Below are 11,212 nucleotides of genomic sequence, written 5' to 3' on the forward strand. Positions count from 1 at the left end.
TAGGGACACAAAAGGGGGACGTTTTCACCCAGGAAAGTAAATTCTTTTGAAGTGGAACTAATCATCTGAGGGATGGTTCTCGTTGTCCTAACAACGCAGCTGAATTGGAATGAGCCGCCCTTTTTTCGGGTGAATGTATGTTTTCTTTCTTTCATTCAGAGCTGATGATGATAGTCGTTTCACGCCCTGTCCGCCCACATTGTCGGTCCGAGCTTTCTTAGTGGAGAAGTCTTCACTTGGAACCGCCGCGGCCACACGGCGGGGTGACTCCGGGGCCCGTGACGTCATCACCGCCGGGCACAAAACAATCTCGGGCCTTTTTTTTGTTTTGTTATTCCGTTCTTTGCATTTCACGATGTAACGATTTCGGATTCGTCGACAGTATTTTACAGTATTTTTACCCCCCCCCCCCCCCATCTCTCTCTAACAGGAACCATACCGCGGCTCTAATGGTCAGCGGTGATTGATGAGCGCTGCTTTTACGGCGATGGCCTTTAATTAATGATTCTGGCGCTAACCCCGTCACTCTGGCCCCGGTGACCCCACGCATCTCTTAATTACTCCCCTAAATCTGCACCCACGCGGCGGCGTCGGAGGCTCCGAGGAACCGAAGCATTTTATCGCGGCCGCGGGGGGACAGGGTTCAGGCACTAGAACCATTAGAACCCGGAGGTGAGAGGGAGGTCCGCCTTTTACTGTCCCCCTCCTCGAGCTTTTGAACACCCCCCCCTCCAAGCCCACCACCCTTTCTGCTTATTTTATCCCCGTCATTCCACTCCACCGTTATACAGACCGGGCCTCGTGCTTGATCGGCCACGATGATCGATCGACGTGAGTCAAGTGAGATTTTAAAAGGCCAACTTGGCTACGTTACGCGTGGATATACATATTTTTTGATCGGATGTTGCCAGATCGGGCAGACACAAAACCATTTCTTTCTGCTGTTGCTTTCGTTTTGTGGTATATTCTGGCCCTATTATGCACCATATATCATTTGAATGTGATGCAATAAAAATAATGACTTCGTGCCATGGTACAACCAATGTGTGGAGCTGTATAATTTAGTGTATTTAGTGGCCCGTCCAGCAGCCAGAATCCCAATTCCTCTCTGATGTCTTCATTGTGTGTGTATTAAAGTGTGGGCAATGTGTGTAAAATGCACATAAAATTAATCAAAAAATTGATCTGTCGACATTTTCTCGAGCTTTCACAGAAAAACACGTCAGATATTGCATAATGTATTAAAATCGTGCATATTTAAATATATGTTTAATGATCATTTTATCAAATTAGTTGCATTATATTACATTTTACAGCGATACATATATACATGTTTTAAGTAACCTTTCCTCTATTGGCGTACTGGTTAAAGAGTTTATTTTTTTCAATAAGTGGCGTGATGTTTGCCCGGTCCCACCAAAAATCCCTTGGCGTGTAAGTATTTCTGTCATCTTTACACGCCATGCGGTAACTGGTTGTCATTGTCGCCGCGGCAGACGGGGAGCTGGGAGAGAACGCGCGGCCGGTGCCAGCTGGCTCGGCCTGCTCGAAAACAAGAGGCAGACGCCGCACGATTCTAATCTTAATTCCAGACATGAAGGTCACTCTCGTCGCGGACCCTCGCGTTCCCGGCGTGCACCGCGCACCCTTAATATACCGACGGAGCTCATTTGGTGGCTACCGATTACACGCTTGGCCTCGCCATTGCGCCTCTGTGCTGTAATTGATTCTCTTCTCTCTTTTTTTTCTTCTTCTTTCGTTCTTTTCGTCGTTGCGCTCTCGAGTTCACCTGACGGCAGACCTGCGACCTGATAGGTGCTCCGCGTCGCCGTGGGTCACGTGGGGGGCGGGGTCATGTGAGGTCGCGGATGTACGGAAGGTACCGTTATCTCTTGCTCAGCACATTTCGTATTGTTTGAGTGTCAGACTAATAATGACTAATGAGCTCCTGGTGACACGTATTAAGGAACCTTCATTATTAGAATGGATTCCTAAGCAAAGCAAAAGCGCTTGATCAAATTTGATTTGTCCGGTGTGTGTGTGTGTGTGTTTAGCAGAACAGAACTGTGTGTTCTTAAGGCCATAGAGGTCCTGCAAACTAACCTTCCTAAAAAAAAAGAGGAAAAAACAGCAAATTTCTTGTACCAGGTAGACGAATGGCTTGCTTCCACACCAAGATTTATCCATGGCAGTCCTAAAATGTATATTAGATTTTTTTTTTTTTTTATCTCATAGCTTACTGAAAACACTTTCGGCTGCCTGTAGGTCTCCTAGCAACAGCAAACAAAGACAGGGCACATTTCGAGTTTCCCGCGGAGAGCCCAGTCCAGAGGCGCCTTTGATCTTGACTGGGAAAAAAGCTGAGTGGGCACTAGTGGCATTTTGCTTTTATTCCCCACCGCCCGCCTTCCGCAAAATACTCCCAAGAAGCACCAAAATCTTCATCTGTCCCACGAACCAGCGCCCTCCCCTCCACTCCCACCCTAGCCATTAATCAACCACGGCAAAGTTGAAACATTACAGCGTTTCTCATTACAATCAGATGATTGTGCTGCTCGATTGCAGAGAAACGGTAAAAGTTGGAAGACAAGTTTTTCTGAGTAAACAGTGTTTGGTCTGCAGAAAGCCGACGCGAACAAAGTGAGTGGCGCACACTGCTGTGTATATCTGGGGGGGGGAAAATGAAAGTTCTGCTTAGTCTCCAGTGACATGTAATTGGAGAGCAGTGTGAGCTGACAGTTTTTTTTTTTTTTCCAAAGCCCAACCCCAGCAAGTTAAGCTTTGTGTTTCTGATAGAGCCAAAACTACTTATCTCCTTAGAAACTCTGGACGCCCGCAGCTCTCTAGACAAATGGGAAAGATGCAGTGGATTTTCAGGAGCGCGGGCAGCGAGCAGAGCCAGCATGATCCGCAGTTGACGTAAATTGAGCCAAACGCTGAAAACAGTTTCTCTTTTTTGCACATTAATACGTACAGCAACGTAACACCGTCCACTCTCTTCATTCTAATTGAATTAAATACAAATATGTCATTCTGTCTTTATTCGTAAATACCAGTGAGGGAGCATTGTAGATGCATGAAGATCCAGGTCTTTTTAGGTCTTTGCGGTCTGGGGTACTGTGGGTTGTATTTGGGTTTATTTTGTCATGCACTATATGTGAGCTCCAGATGTCTACAAATGTGTTGTTTTTATCTCTCTGCCATTTTCTTCATCAATGATTCCACCAAGATATTCAGGATCTACAGAATAGAATAATTCGATGGGTCTGGCCTGTAGAGGCGAAGTACACTCCTGGCATTTGGATTAGCCGGAGATGCCAGGAAGCCCATCTTGATTCATACATGTGTTGTTGTTGTTGAGTCTCCATCATTGACTTCTGAAGACATGGCTGTATCGTTTCTGATCAAGCCTCTTCGACAGGGGAATTTACTGACTGCCACCGGGTGGTAGTTCTGAACGGCACCATGTGCCATGCACCATGTGCCGTGTGTATGATGCACATGGAGCAGAAATGACTTCTGCATATGACATTTCAGGAATGAAAGACAAACAGTTATGGTACAGAAGGAGTCGGGTGGGTTGGTGTTCATCAACTCTCTCACTGGAGTTCAAAGTAGGGCTGAGAGGAACTTTCTTTGTGTCTGAATCCACACATTTTATTTATAAACTGTGAAATCTGTTCAGGGACCCCAACACTTTTGAACCATCAAGGGTGTCATTTGTCAGAGAGGGATAAAAACCCAAATATAATTCCCACCCCCAATCCATCTGTAAATTCATCACCGCTTCCAAGAGGCAAGGTGGGCGCTAGCTTTGGTAAACTAATAGACACAATTCCTAGTGGAATTCCAACCTACGTCGTGGATGCATTTCCCCGCGGCCATGTTTATTTGTTTACATTTCAAATGGAGGATTCCACCAATTTAATAACTGCCTCTGAACCCTGGCGACCACCTGAGCCTGCAACAGATTCAATACAGTTCAATCTGGACGGAGGAGGTGGGCCTGTTGGTGTTAGAATGATGGTTATCTGGTTACTACGACACGGAGATATTAGGAAGGAAGTGAGATTGAGGATCTGAGCAACTGTGACATGCTTCAACTTTTGATTTGCCAGGGGTTGGACCATCTCCAGAATGGCAGGCCTTGTAGGGTGTTCCCAGCATGCACTGGTGAGTAGCTACCAAAAAGTGTTCTTCAACGGAAATTGCTGGAAACCTGATAAAAAGGTGCTGATAGTGTGTACAATGGACATATGGGATCATAGTGCAATGGAGGAAGGTGTTCCAGTCTAAGAATTTTTGGACCAAGTGGGCAACTGGCAGATGGTAAAAAAAAATCCAAAACAATTAATGAAGACCCCACTTACAGGACTTAAAGGGTCTGCTCCCCAATGTCTTGGTGCCAGATGCTACAGGACACCTTCAGAGATCACATGGAGTATGTGCCTCAGTAGTGTTTTATGTAAGTAAATAAGTCTATGAATGAATTAGGTAACCATAAGAAAGGGTTAATTTGTTGTCCTGAAGGATTATTCATGAGAATCAGAAGTCTTCTGGAACTAAAACACTTGATCATTTTTCATCATTGTTGAATAGACCGTCACCTATTTCCACCGCTGCCAAACCATGCAAGAAAACCCAACTTGACAAACCATGGAAAAAAAAACCTGTTTCAATAATATAACTTGAAATATTGGTACTTACATTTTTTACTGCAAATACATTGGAATTGAAAACTATACAGTTATTTACAGCAAAATTCAGAAAAATTGTTTCAATAGAAAAAAATCTGTGTTTCCTTCCATACAACACTCTGAAACGACATGGGTCGCTGTTGTTTTTTTGCTGAAAACAAGTAGCACCAAAATCTTCATCTGTCCTTCAAACCAGCACCCCACCTTGACACAGTCATTAATCATAATCAGTCATGAATCAATGGCAAAGTTGAAATATTACATGTTTTCATTACAATCACATGATTGTGCTGTTATATTGTGCCTTGGTAAACACAATTCCTACTGGAATTCTGTACCATAACTGTTTGTGGACGCATTTTCCCCCAGGCATGTTTAATTGTTTAAATGGAGCATTCCACCGATAACGTATGTGGGATAACTCTTTTACGTTAACTGACTCAGAATACTGGCCATCACCTGACCCTGCAACAGATTCATAAGTGAATACAGTCAAAGTTGGACAGAGGAGTGGGGTTATTGGTGTTAAAATCGCTGACCAATCACAGCGGGAGCTGGGAAGAAGGCTAATTATCTGGTTGCTATGACCTGGAAAATATTGGGGCATATATATTAGGTAGGAAGTGAACAGTGTTGGAAGTAGGGAAAGAGAGAGTGAACGTTTGAAGCACCCATGCATTTCCATTCCATTCCATTCCTGGTGCTGATGTAACAAAAGCCTGCATGGTGTCATTGACATTCATGAAATTCTCCCAATGCTGAGACCTAAAACCAGTGCCGCCTCATTGTCTCTGGTGATGAAGACATCCACTGTCAGTGCAGCCTCTGGTGCTGCTTGCTCTGGCTTCTGTCTGTCTTTTACAAATTAGCAATAAAATGCAGAGTCAGTGAGATATTTTGTGATAGTGACAGTGCTGCAAATTTGCCGTAAATTTTTATTATGAAAAAAATTTAGTACCAAATAGAGGCATCATAAATTAAACAAATACTGATTTTAGTTATCAGTTTTCCCATTAATTATTTTATTGTAATTTGATTTGAATATTATTTGAATTATTAGGTGTTAAAAAGTGGTAAATGCTTAGCAAGATAATGAAAATGTGCTAATGGGGTGGCAGTAGCCTAGTGGGTAACACACACTCGCCTATGAACCAGAAGACCTAGGTTCAAATCCCACTCACTACCATTGTGTCCCTGAGCAAGACACTTAACCCTAAGTTGCTCCAGGGGGACTGTCCCCTGTAACTACTGATTGTAAGTCGCTCTGGATAAGGGCGTCTGATAAATGCTGTAAATGTAAATGTAATACAAAAGTTACTTTTAGTGCAAAAACAAATAAATCACCAAAAAACACCATACCATGAATCATGGCTGTGGCTGTATCATGTTTAAGGGTTGCTTGTCTTCCACTGGAACTGGCGCTTTAGTCATGTGGAGGGAATTCCAAAAACATTTTGAAAACCTGCCCCATATCACTCAAAGAATAGCTTCATCAGACAAAAATGAAAGTTTTGGAATGGCCTAGCCAGAGCTCAGATCTTAATCTAATTGAAAATCTGTGTAATGACCTGAAGGGGACAAGAGATGCCCGCACAATGTTACAGATTTGGAACCCTTTTGCAAGGAGTCAAGATACGGCCCACTCTTACTCAAGAAGAATGAATCCTGTATTTAAATCAAAAGGTATTAGTTAACAGGTGTCATACTTACTTAATAATTTTCCTCTGACAGTTTTGTTTTGATAAAAAATGGTATAGGTTATAGTACAAATGGAAAACATGTCTCTTTAAGGGTTTGAATACTTTTACATCCACTTTACCATATATATATATATGTGTGTGTGTGTGTGTGTGTGTGTGTGTGTGTGTGTGTGTGTGTGGATAGTATCAGTGTTGATTTCCGTTGTTTAAGTGTTACGTTTTTTTTGAGCACTTCGAAGGCAGTTCCTTATTTATTCAGAAAGAATATTCTGCACACAAGCACCCATCCAATCAGCCATGCATTGTATAAACATAATGTGTTCAGGATTTTGTTTTTGGTGGCTTTCCCAAATTCTGCCACACCATACACACACACACACACACACACATACACACACACACACACATACATATAATATATTTACATATTATATACATAGATGGATATGTACAGGGAGGTATGTGTTCTCAGATGTCAGTATTGCTTGTTTATATATTTGAGGTCTTCCCATCAGTAACCAACAAAGATGCTCACTGGAGGCTTTGAAGAGCTGGTGAGGTCAGGTTTAAATTATGGTCGAAGTCAGCTGCAGACTTTTTTCTCCTGGCCCTGCACAAATCCTTTCTCCACACAATGCATTTCAAATCAAAGCGTGCGTCGCCATACCTCGCCTCAGGAGACATTAAGCCATAATATGTTACTTTCATGTACGATAGCATAGGCTCCTGTAAGCTTTGATGTGCTCACGTTTTTAATGCTTTATTAATAACAACACAGGCCCTTCTAACACACTTTACTGCTGCCATCTCCCCCGCCTGTTTTTTCCACCAGTTCTTCTGGGGTGAGCTCCAAAGCCTTCAGAAGGATAGATACACCTTGAACTTTGACTGGGCATCCCATGGCTTTTTTTTGGCTGTTAGATTCAGATGTCCAGAATCGGGCCCCGTGACAGCCCTTTTCTTCTTATTCTGTGACGCAAGATCATTTCATTTCCAGTCTACAGTTTATTTACTAAAAAATGAGAGTAAATTTGGGACTTACATAATTGCTTTACAACATCCATCATTGAAATCCCAGGTTTGGTTCACTAGGACCTGATCTTCAAAAGTCCTATTTAAAGCCCTATTTCCAGAAAAGGAAGGTTTTTAATTACTCAGATGTTCGAACATCTAGTGGAAGATCATTCCACCACCCAGGAGCCAAGACAGCAAAGAGTCTAGATTAATGCTTTCATTTACATTTTCGGCACTTATCCAGAGTGACTTACAATCAGTAGTTACCGGGAGAGTCCCCCCCGGAGACACTCAGGGTTAAGTGTCTTGCTCAGGGACACAATGTGTAAGTGGGGTTTGAACCCTGGTTCTTCTGGTTCATAGGCTAGTACCACCCCAGTGCTTTCCTAGTACCTTGAGAGATGGTGGCACCGGTGGAACAGTGCTGGAGGATCGGAGGGATCGAGGTGCAGAGCGAGGAGTGATAAAAGACCTGAGGCAGGAGGCCAGCATCAGCATTTTGATGCAGGGGCAGCTACGTAAAGCCAGTGGACCGTAGCAATGGAGTGGTGTGGCCGAATTTGGAATGGTCACCAAAAATCCAAAATCAAAATCCTGAACACATTATGAATATACAATGCATGGCTGCTTGGATGGGTGCTTGCGTGCACAATATTCTTTCTGAATAAATAATGAACTGCCATCAAAGTGCTCACGCTGCTCAGAAAAATGAAGGGAACACTGTGAAACCAAACTGTCCACTTAGGAAGCAACGCTGATTGACAAACAATTTGACAAACAATTGTGCAAAAGGAATAGACAACATGTGCAAATTATAGGCATTTAGCAAGGCACCCCCAATAAAGGCGTGGTTCCGCAGGTGGTGACGGTGACAGAGTCTGGAGACATCATGCATCCTCCAGCATGAGCGGATTGGCAGTGGGTCAGTAATGGTGTGTAGTGGCATTCCTTTGGGGGGCTGCATAGCTGTCCATGTGCTCACCAGAGGTAGCCTGACCGCCCTGGTGGTCTAGTGGTTAGGATTAGGTGTGAAGGTTGTAAGATTTTGGGGCGGTGGTGGCATAGCGGTTAAGGAAGCGGCCCCGTAATCACAAGGTTGCCAGTTTTAATCCCAATCTTCCAATGTGCCACTGAAGTGCCACTGAGCAAAGCACCAACCCCACACACTGCTCTCTGGGCATCTGTCATGGCTGCCCACTGCTCACACAGGGTGATGGTTAAAAGCAGAGGACAAATTTCATTGTGTGCACCGTGTGTTGTGCTGCAGTGTTTACAATGATACAATGACAATCACTTCCCTTTCACTTAAGGTACCGAAATGAGATCCTCAGACCCCTTGTGAGACCATATGCTGGTGCGGTTGGTCCTGGGCTCTTCCTAATGCAAGACAATGCTAGACCTCGTGTGGCTGGAGTGTCTCAGCAGCTCCTGCGAGATGAAGGTATTGTTGCTATGGACTGGTCCGCCTGTTCCCCAGACCTGAATCCAACTGAGCATCTGGGACATCATGTCTCGCTCTGCCCACCAACGCCACATTGCACCACAGACTGTCCAGGTCTGGGAGGAGATCCCTCATGAGGCCATCCACCACCTCATCAGGAGCATGCCCAGGGCATTTAGGGAGGTCAAACAGGCATGTGGGGGCCACACCCACTACTGAGCCTCATTTTGACTTGTTTTAAGGACATTACATCAAAGTTGGATCAGCCTGTAGTGTGTTTTCCACTTTCATTTTGAGTGTGACTCCAAATCCAGACCTCCATGGCTTGATCAATTAAATTTCCATCGATAATTTTTGTGTGATTTTGTTGTTTGTGGGGATGGTAGTAGCCCAGTGGGTAACACACTCACCTATGAACCAGAAGACCCGGGTTCGAATCCCACTTACTACCATTGTGTCCCTGAGCAAGACACTTAACCCTAAGTTGCTCCAGGGGGGACTGTCCCTGTAACTACTGATTGTAAGTCGCTCTGGATAAGGGCGTCTGATAAATGCTGTAAATGTAAAATGTAAATGTTGTCAGCACGTTCAACTATGCAGAGAACAAAGTAGTTAATAAAAATATTTAATTAATTCTTTCTTATTTTGGTTTTCCCTTTATTATTTTGAACAGTGTATTATTCTGCAACATCTGTAATACATCAAACACATCTGTGGAATAGAAACTAATGCAGAGCTTTAATGAATCAATCAGATATAAATTCACTAGAATAAATTATGCAAACAGCTGCAGTACATTCAAGGTCATGTGCACAGAAGCACCATTTGCAGCAGAGTTTATCTCGTGTTTGCCAGCGTCGGTTCTTGTTGGTCCTGTTGTAAATCCGCCACTTGCAGAGTCCAGTCCAAGACTGGCGCTCAGGCCTGGCAGGCCTCGCTCCGGGGGCACCTGGCTCCCCTCCCCGGCAGACTCTGGCCGGATCAGTGGCGGGATCCATCTGAGCAGAGTGACCGGAGGTCGGCATCAAAGGCCCCCCGCCCGCGTCCTTGCCACCTGGTGCTCTGTGCGGGGTCAGAGGGCCTGGCGCTTCCAACCCCGGCCCCAGCCGGCCCTCTGCGGGCCGCGGACACGGAGCAGGAACGCAGCCACCGTGTGATCTCCCCTCCACCAGCCACCCCACACAGAGCGAGGGTCAGAGGTCGCTGCCATCGGAGTCCTCACTGCCTTTGGGACGAGGGGATCTGTTTTTGCTTTAATGAGCCCAAATGATCCCTAATCCGCTGTGTGGAGGGTGTCAGGCTGTCATCGTGCTTAATTGTGTCCTTTTTGTTCTTTTCAAGTCGCCAGAAATGACATAAGTCACATTTGTGTACTAAGGTTGCATGGACCAGCACCCTTCTAATATAAGGTAAATGCTGAAATCTTTCTTCTCTTTACCCAATATTCTCCTTTCCAGACCACACAAAATGGGTAATTTTTTGGACCAAAAGTGGCCATACAGTATATCCCGGCATTAATGCACCAATCCGCCTTCCCCCAAATGTTGGTCATATGGTGAAAGGAAAGGCAATTATTTTCATGCAGCTGTCAATATATTAAGCACGCAAATGCATTCTAATTAAATGTCATTTCCAGGCGCTTATCAAATTGGACATGTCCAAGGGATTTTTTTTTTCTTTTCGTATTTGCTCTGCCCCGAATATGATTATTAGAGTCCCATGACCCCCCCCATCATGTTCATAAGTCTTGTGAAGAGGGATGAAAAGGGAAACAGAGAGGCAGGAGGAGGAAAAAAGAGATAGAGAGAGAAAGAGAGAGAGAGAGAGAGAGAGAGAGGGCCTGATGAGTTTGGCAAGTGGAGGACCGAAGGGGAGACAGATGGCGTGAAGTCTGCAGATCGCTGGCGCTGCTTGCGTGGTGCTAAAATCCTCCTCTTGCACATTCCAACAAATCCAAAGCAGGATGCTCAGGAGAGTATAGAACCACTCGCGCCTCTCCTCTCCTCTCCTCCCGCTGAAGGAAGGAGTGGTCGGTGTCGGCAACCTGTAACACACCCACAAGCCTCCATTTTTATTAGCAAGTGGACGTCTTTTTTATCTTCCTTCTTTACCCCCCACCCACCACCTCACCCCGCGCTACTGGCTTGTTAAGATATGCGCCTGACAGACTGGGAGACTGTGCAGGCAGGGACTCTGACCATTAATATGGCGAAAGGAGGAGAGTGGACCAAGTGCAACTCAACTGTAAAATCTCATCGAGTAAACACACCAGGGCCTGAGAGCGCGGGCTTGTATTGGAGGAGATGGAATATTAATTATTATAATAAAAAAAAACAAAAAAAAAAAACATAAGGAGCTTT

Source organism: Denticeps clupeoides, chromosome 18 (assembly GCF_900700375.1).
Source record: "Denticeps clupeoides chromosome 18, fDenClu1.1, whole genome shotgun sequence".
NCBI lineage: Eukaryota > Metazoa > Chordata > Actinopteri > Clupeiformes > Denticipitidae > Denticeps > Denticeps clupeoides.